Raw genomic sequence first — 16757 nt, 5'->3', positions numbered from 1 at the left:
TTAAAATCACAGGATTGTAATGTAGAATAAGCAGCTTGTTTGCTAATGAATAAGCTACCAGACAGTGCAATGAAGCATGCTGCATATTTGTGTAGGAGTTGGAGTAAATGACCTCTATGCATATGAGTGTGGTGAGGGGGCAATGGACAGCTGCAGTAATAATGTAATTTTACAATTACTCTATTCTGAGTACTTTACTGAAGTACAGTTTTAATGTACTAAAAGTTTTATAAGTGTTTCTAAATTCTGCTTGTAGCCCACTGTTATGTATCCACTATTATGTATTTCTTATTTGGTATTTTGGCTACGGTTAGGGTGCTATTGCACTCCAAAATATTTATTTCAAAGCTTTAGTTATTTATTATTTTTTACTTTATGATAAATAGATTTATGTCTATTTATATAATAAGCTATATTATAACATCCATTATTATGATGCACATGTAAGAGATGGATGTATTTTCTGGTTATAAAAAGTGAAGCTAATTCAGAAATACATTAAACCTGTATTCTTTTAATGGCCTGCAGGGGTCGATGTATGTAAATTAACCTTGAAGTTCATTTTGTAAATAATGGTCAGTCTAAGAGTTAGGAGGATTATTGAGAATTCAGTTGATTTAAACCTTGCTACTCACATCAGGTTTCAAAACACTATGATATTCATGGCTGCATGTGAGCACCACTATATTTATTTCTGATCAAGTAAATGATCTTTGTCACCCTCTGCCACCAAATGGTGATTGTATCACAACAAGCTCTAAATGTAAGCTAAAAGGTATGTTTGTATGGGACAAACATTAAATATGCACACACACAAAGTGTGACGTTTAATGGTTTGGCAGTAATCATGTGAAGAACAAGAAAAATGTATTTGATTTGAATGACATCATCCCAACTCCCTTGTAAAGTAAATACAATAAGCATAAATGGAAGCTATTTTTTCTTTTTTGTAGGAGGGAATACCTTTTTCTATACCAGTAAATATCAAAACTCTTATTTAAGCTGTCATTTCATTAGGGACAGCTACATAGATAGTTGCCTCACAACAAGAAGGTCATGAATTCACATCCACCATCTGACTGGGGCTTTTTTCTGTGTGGAGTTAGCATGTCCTCTCCATCTCTATGTGACTATGTTTCAAAATTTAAGAAGTTCAGAAAAGAAACTATGACACAGGCTGAACTTCATAACATCCCAGCCTTAAGAAACACATGCAAAAGAATTGGTACATTGACCAAAGTTACAAGGAGTAAAACTAATTTCCATTTTTAAGGAACCAGTATTATTTCGGTTAGTTTTTGTGTATGTGGAGACTTTGACAAGAACACATATACTGACACCGCCCCTGCTTCTCGGGCTCCTGTTCTTTCAGGCCCGTGTCGGGGGGTCCTAGCTCCGCCCCTGGTTTCTTCAAGGATGTTGGAAGCAGAAAGAGGGAAGTAGTGACACGCTGTTGGACACTAACCCACAGTATCGTTGCATTTCGGATATATTCTCTCTGCTAATGAATTATAATCTAGGCATTTCTTCCTGGAGGTGAGTGGAATAGCACTCTACAGCTCTTTTATTTGTTTTTGTGACGCTGCAATCGCTAAAACTTAACTTAGGGTCGGGGGTCAACGGTCATTATTAATACGCTTTTAATATGAAAGCACCTAATAGCTCAGTATAAGGTGTACTAATGCTGTAATATTTACTGTTTTTTTGTATGCGATCCTAGATGAGTCAAAGCGTTTAAACAGGAACAAACAGCACTGCTAATAATGACATTTTCAGTGTCGGCGTTAGCTTCCAACGGTCGTTTACATCTAATGTTAGAGTAGCGGCTGAAAGCACGCCTCGGCAAGCCCTTTGTTGCTCTGCCTGTTGGGACAAGTGCATATGAATGCAATTAATCCTCTTGGATTTTCTCATGTTCTCCCTCTAAAGTTAATCGTAGTCGCCGTGTGCCGAAAAATTGAATTTGCCGTAAGCCTTACACCCCTCCCATTTATTTTTGGTGGAAGGTAAGAGGTGGGTTTGACACACCATGTTTCCCCGGAATGACAGGAACGGACGGTTTCACATGAAAGTATGACACAACTAACGTGAAACCATTTGTGTGTCACTGCTGATTTTGAAAATGTGTGTTTCCATTTGTTAGTTTTTACCAAAACAGAGGCAGGGCGGTGAGTTATTGAAATGCTGATTAGAAGTTAACCAAGTCACAACAGGTAGGAATAGTTGCGTTCAAGTGTCAGTGTACTTAAAGTTAAAACCAAAGACTGTATATAAAAGACGTTGCACACTGGTTTGGAGTCTTTTTGAAGGCTCAGCATTAAGCTGTGTTAATCTTTTGAAGCCACATGTGACCATATTTGGGAGAGATAGTGGCATGTTGCGGTATCCTCTAGCTAGCGGGCTTGGTTAGCAATCTGCATCTATTAACTGTACCACAGACTTGCAAATCTGCTGCCGCCAGACTAACAAAACTCTACAATTTCACGCACAGAGAAGCAGAAACTTTCTGGACAGTTTGCACAAACACTCAGAGGTTCAGTTTGTTGACCCAAAGCCTGCCAGACAGCAGCCAGCTTCAGTTTCCTGTGTTGGGACACCTGTCATTTAAAGTGGCTACACCTTTAACTCCAGCATTCAGTTGGACATGTTTAAAAGAGAAAAAAAAACACTATGGTTTTGTGTTTAGGTGGGAAACTGTCAGTAGAGGCCAAAACAGGCTTTATACCTCGCAGTAAGCATGGTTTTTAATGCTGTACAGTTGGACATGTTAATGTGGGAGTCTTTTGGGACGCTCTTCTGGAGCCAGCTGGATGTGCCCATTAAAGGAACCACAGTTTTTAGGACTTCCTGTGTTTTGTTTGTTTTCCTCCTTATGCACTGTAGAGCAGGGTCGTATTACAGGAAGCATGTTCAAAAAACCTTTTAAGAATATACTTGAGAACCTTTGAGAACTTTCAGAAAGGCTAATCACAGATCAATCATCTTTGAGTATGACAAACATTTTTTTCCATCCGTGTGACCAAAAACAGCACAACAAATAAATAATCCTTAACCAGTAAGTTATTCTAAAGCTTTGACAGATAAGGTTGTTTTTAAAGAGTGATTGTTACAGTCCAAAAATATTTACAGTGGAGGGAAACTGGCTGACAGCTGCAGTACTGTCCATAGAGTCACATACTTAGAAACATGGAGGCAATTTATTCTGAGCTGATCATAAATCTGCTATGTAATTGCTTTCTCTGTCCATATAGACTGACAACTGAAGTATTGTAAAAGCGATCAGTTAAATATTTTAAAGAACGTTACGAATGAGAAAATGAATCGGAGGGTCAGTCAGCTGATTCGGGTGCAGCAGGAGGGGAGGAGTCAGAGAGAAACTTAGACTATGTTGACAAAAATCTGCCAGTGAGCAGATTTAGTTCGCAGAGTCTGTTACCTTGGTTACTAACTCAGAGTTTAAGTTAACTCTCTAGAACAGAAAACGTGGGTTTTCCATTAACTTATGGTTAACAAATTCAGAGTTGTTTGTTAAACCTACTTCCTGGAATTAAGTCCTGGGTTATCATAGGACACACAAAGCTCAGTGTGATCTCAAGTGGGCTAAAGCTATAATTTAATAACCTATATGGGGGGGGGGAGGAAACATATCCCTCTAAATTTCTTTGAGAACATTGTAAAGAAGTACAGGAACATCAATGGGGGGAAAAAAGAGGCAGCTTTAAATAATAGATCTCAGGTTTTGACACATTCATTTACTGTCAATACATTTTTACTATGATATGTACACAGTGGAGCTATACAGGCACAAAATCTTCACATATAGTGGATTTGTAAATATAGAACAATAGCATTTTATGTCTTTATGTTTCAAATAATGTGTCTAGATCCAAAAATACTTTGTTACTTCTTTATAGTAATCCAGGCACCAACACTACGACAGAAATATCAGTTTTACTGAAAAACATGACATAATTAATGACTGAACACAATGCAGAGCCATCCATGGTGCTGAACTGGACCTTCTGGAGGGCTACGTGTTTGACATCGCTCTTGTAGAGAGTTGTCTACTCTGTTTTTGTTACTAAAAAGAGCATTGAACCTTCTCTGATTCACTGGTTGGAGGCAGAAAGCCGTGTAGACGCAAACACATATCAAGCACATGTTGATTAATGTCGAGACAAAAAAGTGTTGCAGATATACTTTAGTTATACTCAGTGGAGGTCTTCTCTTTCACCGCCTCTTACTGCATATTTGTTTAATGATGGTTTGCAAGTAGTTCGAAGCATCACGGTTACTTCAGGAGCTAATTTTAAAATTGAAATTTAGTGTAGCGTCATTGTCACCCACCCCTGATATGTGGGAGGGAGGTGGGTGATATGATCAAAATGATCACTGCAATAAGTATCACATCATCACACAGTTTGACTTTAAAGTCATGTAATGAAATCATTATGTTATATTGCTCACCCCAGCCTCACTGACATCACAGGATGAAACTGAAACCTGTATTATCTCTGCATCTCTGTGTACAACATGAAATAAAAAGAGAATTATTGCGGTATATGCTTATTACATTAACTTTCTACTAACTTTATGCAATCATGAAGGAAATTCAGAAAAAAGAGGAAATTCACTGGCACATAAACAGGCACAGAAGGCACGGTGTTTCCATGTAATGGCTAGCAAACAGCTGTTTCTGTGTGGTTGGAGTCATGTGATGTTTGCACCAGTTTCACATTTGTCACCTCTTTACAAAAGAAAACTGTAGCCTAGTTTCATTCAGAAAGTTCATCTTACTTGTTTGACAGCCTCCCACAGAAAAAAGCCAAAAATGTCACATGTCCCCGTTTTTATCAATCAGCAATAACACAAAAGGATCTAAGCTCAAGTTTAACAAGTCAAAGGTCAGCAAATTCGTTTATTTTACCTTCAGAAGTCATGCCATTAATCTGCTTAGCTTTACTTCTCAAAAAGTACACAGTTTTGTTGGACGTTATGGGATATGCGTTATCTGCGTGTTCTGCTTTTACTTGTTTGTCAAACTGATTTTAAAGGTTCTTAATTGATGACATATTGATCCTATGTTGGGTGGCATATACTCCAGCCCTGAAAATAACATGTTTTAACACTTCAGACAAGGATCACTGTCAAACCAACTAACCTTAACCTGTTTCCACAGCGAGTAATCCAAACTACGCAGTGGCATTTTAATAACTGTCCTCGTGTTGTGGATGGTCTAATCTCAAAAGTTTTCTTGGTTCAGTTTTGTCTGTTTGGTTTCAGCCAGAGACACAAAAACTCTGCCAGCTCTGCCAAATTAACTTCTTTGTGACAAGGGAGCAATGAAAAGTAACTTCTTCTTTTAGCGTGACTGAGCAGTGTCGGAAGTTTTAACTTTTAGAAATAGTTCAGTTAGAAAATGAGATATCGTCTTTAGATGGAAACAAGCTGTTAGGTTCTACCTCCGTTGAACCTTACGGGGTTTCTTTTCATGTGAAACTGTGATTGTCAGATACATCTGCTCAGAGGTTTAAGTTTTCATTTTTTGTTACTTCCCCATTTGTCAAACCACAGTCCTCTTTTTCTCTCAACAACAAAGGCTGGAAAAGATACCATTCATTTCCATGCATTTATAGTGGTAAGTATGGAAAGCCCTCAGCTTGTCCTTTTGTTTTTTGGGGGTCTTCCATGATGTTATCTGTTTTCAGCTAAGAACACACCCAGAAAATGGTAAGCCCCTTTAAAAAAAAAAAAAAACCCCAAACAAACAAAAAAAACCCCACCCACTTAAGTTACGGGAGTATCAAGCTACTGGCTCATATGCTGGGATTTTTTTTCTCCATGCCAAACCTCATTCCACAATGCATGACATTTTATCTGAAAATATGGGAACATTCTAGGAATGCTTTGAAATCCAAAGACGCGTAAATCTGCAAAAAAGCTTTTTGTTGATAATGTAGAAGTCTTCAAAGTGCAGAGGAGTCCATGTCCACTTTGCATATTTATTGCGGCATTGAAAAGCTAATTTCCTTCCACATTTCATGCCAGTTTCGGAGGGGATACAAAATGTCCTCACTCATATTCTGTCTCTGGCACTGCAGCAGCAGATTTGCGACTGCTTCATCTGTTTCGCTTTTTTTAAAAAAAAAAAGGCAAGCTGGGCTAGCTGAGAGGAATTTATCTGGCAAAAGCCTTACGCTAGCAGTTTTCTGAGTGTCGCGTTTCAACATTCACATGTGTCATGTGTTGTTTTGTGTAAGATTAGCTATTCATGTTAAGGATTGTAAGGAACTCATGGCGTGGGCCAAGGCTGTAGCTGCAGCATTGCAAAGCTTGCTGGTATGCAAGTTTGGGCATGAAGACTCTTGGAAAAGGTGCAGCGTTTTAGATGGGTTAGGTCACAGTCAAGGTGCTTCTCAAACGTGCTTATCATCTTCTAATGGATCTGAAATGGAACGATTGATCTGTTTTAGCCACCAAAGTGCTATCATCGTCAGCCAAAGAAATGTAATGGTATTAGTAAAGATTTAAGGTTTTGTTTAGAGCCAGTCATCATCAAGAGGTATTGTGGTTGGAAGCGAAGAATGAGGGGGCAGTTTTGATTGTTGCTCTCACTCTTTGGAGACGTACAGACACCACTGAAACTCGCACACTCTCCTACGCCTTAGTAGCACTCAACTGTTGTGCCTGCTGGCATAATGACTGTCGGCTCAGTCATGATGAGTTTTAACCCTACACACCTAGCAACAGTAACAATCAGACCTCTTCTATAAAAAAAAGCCAAGAGAATCTCACTTCAAAAGAGTCCTCTGCTTTAACATTACATTAAAGGTTTTTGTTAAAGCAGAGTACTCCTTTTTATTTTGACAGGTGCATTTATTAGACATTCAGAAGCACTGGGTGTGCACCATCCACTATGCTGAGCCACTTTAATGCCATCTGACTCTTTCGGTGCTTCTCCTTTTTTGGTTACATTTAGTAAGCTTATTTTATTTGTCTTCATTCCATTAAGTGATTTACTGAGGTCCCTTTTATTTTGTTCTACTTAATTTTCTTTCCCACATTATTTATTTTTATTTAAATTTTTTTTAAGGGTTTTGCACAGACTGCACTTTTCCCTGTCTTATTCCACATGACTGAATACTCTGGACTGGATTCTGGCTTTAACAGTGGAGTTTGGGAGGTCACTCTCTTGCTACATTTATATCTTCTCCCATCCACAGACATGTACGTGCTGCGGGACATAAACAAAACTCGATAATGATGAGGATAGATTGCAGCATGCACTGCAAGATTATGACTTCATTCTTTGCTAAGGATGCTGTAATCTACTATATTCCTTCTAGCATGTAGTTGTTTGTTTCTATATTAATATTCACGCTGTCACATATTATAAAACCTTTAAGGCAGCGGTCCCCAACCTTTTTTGGGCCACGGACCGGTTTATGCCCGACAATATTTTCACGGACCGGCCTTTAAGGTGTCGCGGATAAATACAACAAAATAAAACTAGTACCGGTACCGAAAAAAAAGATTTATTCATAACACACGTGAAAAGACCCAGGAAAACCGAGTTAACGATAAAAACGATAACAAAATAACGCTGAAAACCGATTAAAAACCCTGAAAACTATACATTTCACACCTGAGCCTCAACTCTCGCGGCCCGGTACCAAACGACTCACGGACCGGTCCGAGGCCCGGGGGTTGGAGACCGCTGCTTTAAGGTATGCTGCTGGCTGCTTGCCAGGTTGTTGTGAGTCTTTTTCACAGTCCTTTCGTTATCGTGTCTAGTCATTCGTTTACAGCACGGTGTTTCTTTGCCATCTCTGTTTGACCAGACACAAAGGCTCCATTAACAAGCCTAGATAGGATGGAAATATATTTTCATAAGCAGCATGTTCTTTTTTTTATGAGTCCTTTACTTTGGATTCTTGATTGTTTGGAAGAATATTTAAAAACACTCTATATAGACTATAACAAGTCTATATAAATATGTGGCTGTGAATTTAGGAATCTAATCCCAAATAGCGTGTTGTTTAGAGTCATGTTTGCATACATCTGCCCAGCAGTATAGATGTGCTGATTGTGTAACTGAGTGGAGTAAAGAATATGACTGCTGCCGTTGATGTTCAGCACCTTTAACAGACAAAACTTTGTCCCATTTCTCCTTCCAGTTGCCTCAGCTTTCAGAAGTTAAAGGGCTGAAGTAATAACACCCCTGTATTTGCCATAAAATGTTGAATGGAAACCATTAAATGTGAGAATTAGAAGGCAAAGTTTGGACTGATAAAGGTCAGCCAGTGAGTCAGTCTCTTTCTGAGAAGTGAAGAACTGTTCTGACCTGATGAAATAATACTAATAATAACAGATGATGAATATATATACCACTGTACCATTTCTTGACGGTCAGATTATTGTCTGGTTTAGACACCAGGCCTGAGGTAACACTTGGACAGCACATGAATGTTTTTCTAACTATCTAGCCACATATTCTAGTTAACTGATTTCATACACACTGTTCTGTCTGAGCCATCACATATGGCTCAGGTGGTCAAGCGGGTCATATACCAATCAGTGGATTGATCCTTGGCTCCTCCTGTCCATGTGTTGAATTATCATTAGGCAAGATGCTGAACCCCAGGTTAAACCCAAAAGAGGTTTTGGCCATGCCCCAATGGACATTCACCAGATGTCTAAACTTTAAAATTGAGGTTTAATTTGCTAAAACCTAAAATAAATAAATAAAAAAGCCTAGAAATGACAGAAAAATGTTTATACTTCTGTTAAGTAAGGCAACAGAGACCCTGTGCCTTAACTTTATTCAGCTCAGTCATGACAACCCCAGTTGCTGGTTTTTACCAATGAAAAACATGAAATTGTGCTGAAACAAACCAGCCCGACGCCTAATTGCAGCTACCACCAGGCAAACAGTTGTTCTTTTGCGCTGTCAATGTGTATGTAGAAATGTTGGATGATGTCTGATTGCACCATATCAGCTAATGTAATAACATAAGATTCAGATGTAGTGTGCGTCGTTTTCTATCGGCATGTAATTATCTTTTTTACCCTGTTTTCATTTAGAGCTACAGCCAGCATAAATACACAATGTTAATGTTACAGTCCAGGCTTGCAGTGTTGGTGTAGACAAGTCCCACATACAAATTGGCACTTGGCAGAGTTGTCCACGCTCTTAATGATGATGTGAGACGTAGTCTGTGCGAGGGTGTGAACTTTTTTCTTTTTTTCTTCTTTGAGTTCAACCCTCAAAGCTGTTCTCAGCTTAATAATGAAATAAATTACAGTTTGCGTTATTATTCATTTCTCACTCCTCATTGTACCGATGTCTCATAATATGATTCACACTTGTTCTAAGCCTTTTAGTTCTTGCATGTGTGAAATTATGGATTTTAGATTTGTGTCCATGCATATTTATTCTTTTCTGATGTGTGTGGCATGTTGCAGAGGTTAAGGACTGTTCATTAGCAAACTGTAAGAGCTCACATTTCAGGGAACAGTTTTGCACCAGTGCACTCCTGTTTATTTGCAAGTATTCTGAAGACAAATGTGTTTAAGTAGAACAGTAGAATTGCTTTTTGCATGCGTGCCTGTCAAGTTTTACGTACATGTGTAAGGCTTGATGTTAAAAAAGAACTTATGAGGCAGTAATGTGGGTTAGTTCCTCATTTAGCCTCCAAGTCAGTGCTGGGAACAGCAGCTGTTTCTTCTGCATGCTAATTTGACAATATAAGTGCAAATCATAAAATGACTCAATGTAAAGCATATAAGGCAGTTTTGGAGTAGGGTTTGTAATTTAAAAAAAAAACAGTGTCTTTATATAATAGAAGTAACAGAGAAGTAAATTCACAAGTCTTTATGACAAAAAGTAAAGCGTAATTGTGCATCTTAGGTCTTAACTCATGTTGGAAGCTCAACCATGTGACATGATCACTGGCTCACTCAAGGCTATTATCAAGATTTTTTTTTTTTTAAGAGTTAAAAGTTAGCTAAAAGTTAAATACTTTTCTGAGAATAATCACTCCTCCACTATCGTGCTTAGAGTTTTTCCTGCCTTAAATTGGAACTTGCCGTGTAAGCACCATTAGTCCAAATATAGTGAAGGCAGAGATGGGGAAAAAGACTAGTAGTATAGTTAGTACTTCGAGCCTTCGAGAAGGCTCACCAGCGCCTCTTCTTCTTGAGGACTCTGAGGAAGAACCACCTGTCCTCAGACATCCTGGTGAACTTCTATCGCTGCACCATCGAGAGCATCCTGACCAACTGTATAACAGTCTGGTACGGGAACTGCTCTGCCTCGGACCGGAAGGCGTTGCAGAGGGTCGTGAAAACTGCCCAGCGCATCGCCGGAGCACCACTTCCTGCCATAAAAGACATCTACAGGAAGCGGTGTCTGAAAAGGGCTGGGAAAATCATCAGAGACCCCAGTCACCCATCACATGGACTCTTCACCCTCCTGCCCTCTGGGAGGCGCTACAGGAGCCTCCGGACTAAGACCACCAGGTACCGGAACAGCTTCTTCCCCACAGCTGTCAGACTCCTGAACTCTGCCTCCTGACATCTGACCCACGTTAACTCATGGACTGAACATACACACACACACACAATGGACAACTGTACCCTCAAACACACAATAATAACATGGAGTGAACCACCACTCACAACCACTAGCACTTTATATAGCCTCTGTAGAAATTATCCACACCCTCACTTACCTTAACTGCACTACTGTATAGCCCTGTGTAAACAATCATTCTGTACATACGATAATTTTTAACCCTACAACTGTTTACAACTTGCATAGTTCCCATTTCTGTATAGCTGTATATCTCAGATTCCTGTAAAGTTATTTATTTCATATTCTGTATAGTTTTTCATATTTATATCCTGTCCATATCCTGTACATAGCTTGTACTCACTACAGCCTGTACATACTTATAGTTATAGAATATTCACAACATACTTCATACCGTGTACATTATAACATAATAGACCCATTTCTGTAATATACTTACATATCTATATTATTGCTAATATATATTGTAATATATCTATATCACTAAGCACTTCTGGATGGATGCAAACTGCATTTCGTTGCCCTGTACCTGTGCATGTGCAATGACAATAAAGTTGAATTCTGTTCTATTCTTCTTTAGTTCAGGCTACATTCACACATTCATACGGTGCTTTATTCCTTATTCTGGGGGCAACCAAGAACACTTGGAGGAATTGGTGATTGAAAGCCGTCTTCTGATTATTGCCATGCTCTTATGCTTGGTTACCTTACTTAACAAAAGTCAGCTACTGCGGCTGAGTAATCAGTCCTGTTATATTCAAGTAAAGTCAGGTTTAATTGCTGGTGCATTGTCTGTATTGAATTATCTCTACACACAAGTCCACATGGTTGCAAAAAAAAAATAAAATAAAAAATCAGACACATAGAGGTCAGGATGAAGCTTTACGATCTTTGTTCTGTTCTGTTTGTTTCTTGGACCCAAATGGACTTGAGCAGACCTGTGGACATGGAGACTATGACACGCCTTTTAAAACCATTTTGCACACCTGGTAGATATCACTGAACTGTATGATCAGAGACATTTGGAGGATTTATTGGCCAATAACTCACAAGGCTGAGTCTTTGAGTGGAATACAATTCAGTCAAATGATATATGCCTTGCACAGTCGATCTGAGCAGTGATGACACATATTCATTACAGTCTGCCTATTGTGCAGATAACATTATCAAGCTGTCTGCAGTCAGGAGCCAGCAGTCAACTCAGATTTCACATTTGTCTTTAGCTCATAGCTCCACTACTTGATTGGATGTAGTGGCATGGCACTCTGGTAACTCCTGCTGCTGTCAGTACTCACTATGTGCATCCATGAAGCAAATGTAAGGCTTGTGCAACTACTACTAAGTTCCTCTGGTTAGAATGCTTAAAATGGAAATGTAGAAAAAAAATTCTGGGCTTGGTACTTGCAACATTGAAGTCAACCCAGTTCAGCAAGCTTCTGCTTTTTCTCCACACAGTAAACACCAAGAACATTGTTTTTACTGCTGTGGAGGCACACAGAATCGATTTTGTTTTTCCAACCATTCCCCTGCTTCAGATATGCCAAAAATACACACTGAGTTGCTGCCAAAACACGTAGTAGATATTTTGTTTTTGTGGTTTTATATTTTATATTATACATAGACTAATGTTTCCCTTTTGTTGTCCTCTTGTTGGCCAAGTGCAGTTACCTAAACATAATTTTTATATAAGTACACAATCTTCATAGAGAGCAATAGCAATGTTGCATTTTCCATCTTGCAATAATTTGGGTTTTTATTAGCTTGTTAAAACGTGTTTCCATATGTTCACAGTCATCAGGGGATGTAAGTGCATGCACACACATGCATCTTTCAGGGAGACTTGAGCAGACTTGAAATAGTGTAATTGGAAGGACTATTATGCACAGCTGTCCTGTTGCACATCCAAAACCAAGTATAATTCCATTCGAAGTCAGCAGACTAGCTGATGAGCTCCCAAATTACAGCAATAGACTCACAGGAGCAGATGAAGTTGAACTAACTCCTACTTACAGCACATTGAGAATGCTAACAGGTTTGCAAGCATGGGTTTCGGATTTGACTTTTGGGTCACCTCCAAACCTCAAAATCAGGAAGAAGTACCTGAAAATCTCCTGAGGCTGACTTTAGTGTGGTGGGAACCACAGCCTTTGTGATGCATAGTAATTTGAGACACTGGATCCAGCGTGGGCAATGCCTTAACTAGAAGGTCAGCAGTTTGCTCTCTTTCTCCCTCTCTTATCTGTACCAGTAGTGCAGTCTAGGTTTTTGGGTCTTTGCCATAGTCCGATCATCCTGTCACCCCCCCTGTGCGATTTCCAGTAAATGATACTACAGAATTGCTGCCAGGTCAGAGAATGGGACTGAGGTGGATGCTGCATGGCCCAAATACAGAAAACACAACACTGGTGAGAGAGCACACAGTGGGAGTTTATTTCTCACTTCCAGAGAGAGAACGTAGACTCCACGTGAGAGCGTTGTGTAATAGTAACTATAAGTGGACAGATATAGCCTGAGCAGCTAAAATGGCATTCATTAATAATATTTAACCTGACTCTTAACTTCTGTCTTTTGTCCTGTAGTTATTTTTCAGTCCCCTCCTATATTAAAAAAATGCTCGCCTTCCATCCCACTTTCACCTTCACCAGTTCTATTAAGGTCTAATTTGTAATCAGAATAACAGACAGATACTGGCTCTTTCGGTTTTCTTATGATGGTCATGATAATAGATGACTCATGCATTTCATTTTCAGTGCAGAGGTAATGACATAAACTTGCGTGTGTGGCCAGACAGTTCTGTGTTGCAAGAGTCTTTGCATGCATATGTGCCATGGATGTCAACATGAAACCATAGTGAGGTTAATTCAAATGAATATAAATCTAGTACTGATAGAGTTGCAACATAAATTGGTAGATGATGAATTATATTTTTTATTTATTTAAGTAATAACCAGTATGACTTATTAGTATTAGACTAGTCTAAGAGTCAAGTGGCTTAAAGTCCCATTGGACGCTTAGGAAACCAATCCTTGGTTTCTGTTTAGTTTTTTTGATTTTGTTTGTTTGTTCTGATCATTGGTGGGGAACTCTGGTTAAATATCAATTTGACTTGCCAGCTATTGCTGATTGGTGACCATTGCTGATCACTGAGATCAGTGGAATCGCTAAGTTGCTGTGCAAAGCGAGTGTGGCATAAAATGAAACTCATCATCTTTCCTCATGTGGACCATGAATGAGATCAGTGGGTTTGATCAGTGGATGTTGATCAATGGTCGTGACAATTTGCATATTAATGATCAAGAAACTGACCTCACAGCCTATTGTTTACTCAGTGGGCTACGTTCAGTCATTGTGCAAATGTAGTGTTTATAAGGTTGGGGAAACCTGCAGTCAGCTGAGAATGAAGAAGTCACTTGGATGACTGACAAAATGTTTCTCCCACTGAAAACGCTACGTCCAGATGAAGAGAATCATCCTTTTGGGATTTACTTACCTGGATGATTGCACATGCATTAAGATGCTGTGAATGAGGTTTAACAGGTAGAGAGAGTGTGCCTTGTGTGCGTCTGCAGCCCATACATGTTGCTAAAACTAGACAGTGTAGCAAGAATACGCGGAGGACAGGCCTTACACTGGGGGAAACTGAACCATGATGACACCCCTTCAGAGGACCATGTGACATCACTCACATGCACATTCATCCCTGCTGGTCAATGGTCAAGTAGGGAGCAGTTAGGTGAGGCATTGAATTATTAGACCCTAGAGAGGCAAAGATGTGTCAGTACTTTCCATATCATGTGACAAACTGCTGATTATGTCATTGTGGTCATTGTCCTTTCCTCAGCGAATCTACTCCCCCTCCAGTTGTCTTTCTTGTGGTTTATTCTTGTTGTTCTGTGGAAGCAAACAGTTTTATCTTACATCTTACTTGTTTCTTATTCAGTTCCAACCTGAACAGCTGGCTTTTGATTTGTATCACTGTTTCAGTTTTTATAGAAACATATCTGCAACATGAAAGAAGGAATGCACATGGATTTGAAAGGGAGGCTTCTCGGTGCTTTAGAAAATATGCTCTGATGTCATTGCTTCTGGTTGAGGTAAAGGCTTTCACACAGCTAGAGAAGATCATAGGGTTTCATAACGTGACTAAATTAGTTTCATATATGATCTTTTTTTTTCTCACATGGTCACATTCATATGACTTTGTTAGCGTTCCTGGTGCTCTCTGACAGGCAGAGAGCACAATAACCATGGTGTTAACCAATCTGTTTCTAGTAATACACCAGTTAAAATAAATTTTGATAAATCATCAAAAATGGCATATTGGTTGATGTCTTTGTTGTAAAGGCTCACCTTTCAACACATTCACTTCACCAGATGCACCTTGTTTCTTTTCCTCACCTTTGATTGGGTGTGGTGCTTGGCCTTAATTGCACTCACCTGTCACTTGTTATATAAGGACTGCACTCACCTACCCCTCACTCTTTCTTCACTCCCACATGGGGCGGCAGCTGAGAGAGAGCAGTCCATGTGTGTCTTCCTTTCCTTTACCTGTTATACAATAAAACGACAAAACCTGCAAATGATGACTGCTTATTCTCATTCTAATCCGATGAGCCCATGATGATGACTACTGAAACCCTGAACCTTCCTTCCTCCAAAACATGGTCCTCCGAGCCGGAGTAGCGTTAGCGTCATGGATTCAAAGCAGCCATTGACTGAAGGTTTGAGAAGATCCAGTCGTGATAGTCGACCTCCTGCCTACCTGCAGCAGTATGACGTTCAGTATCCTGGAGCTAGAAGAGCTACATGTGAGACAGAGAGCCAAACTGAATGCCAGCATAGTGACAAAGACACACATGGGCCGCAGGATCCTGTCGGAGAGTCAGAAAGACAACCAGAGACATCCCCTGCTCCTTTACCCACCAATCAAGATGAGGTGATGAGGGAACTCCTGATGACAATGAGGGAGATTAGGCAACTCATGATTCAGTTATCTCCTCCCCATTCTCGCAGTTCCTCCAGATCTTCAATTCACACTGTCTCTGATGAGAGCAAATCCTCTGTTTGCGGTTTACAAGCCATTCCCCAAACACATCAGCAACATGAGCAGTTCCCAGTGATTGATCCAGCAACATGTCAATCACCCTCTCAGCCCCCCCAGGTTAGCCGTCACTCTGGTGCAGTTCTGGCTGCTAGCCCTCCTTTCCCTAATTCAACAATATTAGATGCTGCAGTTCCTTCAAGTGGTTTGCCTAGACCAGTTTTTCAGACACCAGATGAGACTCCTTTTAATTTCCTGGCCACGCCACTGCAAGGTCCCCACCAGATTTCATGTGTTCAACCTGCTGTTCCTCTAGATGAAGACCCCGCTCAACCTCTCGTCTGCATTCCGGAACCAAGGCAGCAGCAACCAGCTACATCTGATGGTTTGCATGCACAAAACCCTTCAGTACCCATCACTGCTAGTTCTAGTCACCCTGTTAGCACTAGAACACATGTGTATAAGCTTGAGGGTCCTTCTTTCCCAGACCTTACCAGAGAAGATGAGATCCAGTATAGGCTGTTACGAATGGCCCTTACTAACCTGCTTGACCCTCATGACACAGAGCATTTCAAATATCATGTCCTTCTTGATCACCTGAAAGTAGACCAAGCTAAACGGTTAGCTATTTCCTTTTCCTATGCTCCTGACCCATACACTCAAGCCATCAAAGCTCTTGATGAGCGTTATGGGCAACCAAGACAGCTAGCATTGAAAGAGCTACGGAATATACTGGAGCTTCCTCCTATCAGAGCAGGTGATGGTCGGACTCTGGATAACTTTGCTCTTCGTGTGCAAGCTTTAGTTGGTTTGCTTAGCACTATGGGTGATCAAGGACAGACAGAACTAAATTGTGGCTCCCATGTCGATCGCCTACTTGAAAAGTTGCCCGCAGAGCATTCCAGTCGCTTCAAACGGCACATTTACAGGGAACAAGGAGATATGATGTATGTCTTACCTTTGTTCTCATCCTGGTTGCAAATAGAGTGCAAGTGTCAACCAAGAAAGGACAGTCCTGTTTCATCCTTTAACCAGCCACGACCTGCCCATAAGTACACCTCTCCACTCACAACAATATTACATGGAACAAATGCATCCGATCCTGTACAGGCAGCACAACCC

General features: G+C 40.1%; 1 protein-coding gene across 1 annotated transcript in view; it reads left to right on the top strand.

Annotated features, from left to right (window-relative positions):
• The first annotated feature begins 1402 nt into the window (after positions 1-1402).
• The window catches only part of LOC146668354 (inactive rhomboid protein 2-like), a 37901-nt gene continuing 22546 nt past the window's right edge, over positions 1403-16757 (top strand). Inside the window, exon 1 of the mRNA XM_085410251.1 lies at positions 1403-1536. The gene's annotated coding sequence lies outside the window, so the exon portion shown is untranslated. The remainder of the gene's footprint in view (positions 1537-16757) is intronic.

This window comes from Rhamphochromis longiceps, linkage group LG6, assembly GCF_057381845.1.
Source record: "Rhamphochromis longiceps isolate RC_006_pf linkage group LG6, R_longiceps_female_GT1.1, whole genome shotgun sequence".
In the NCBI taxonomy this organism is placed as follows: Eukaryota; Metazoa; Chordata; class Actinopteri; order Cichliformes; family Cichlidae; genus Rhamphochromis; species Rhamphochromis longiceps.
This window is presented reverse-complemented; position numbering and strand designations above follow the sequence as displayed.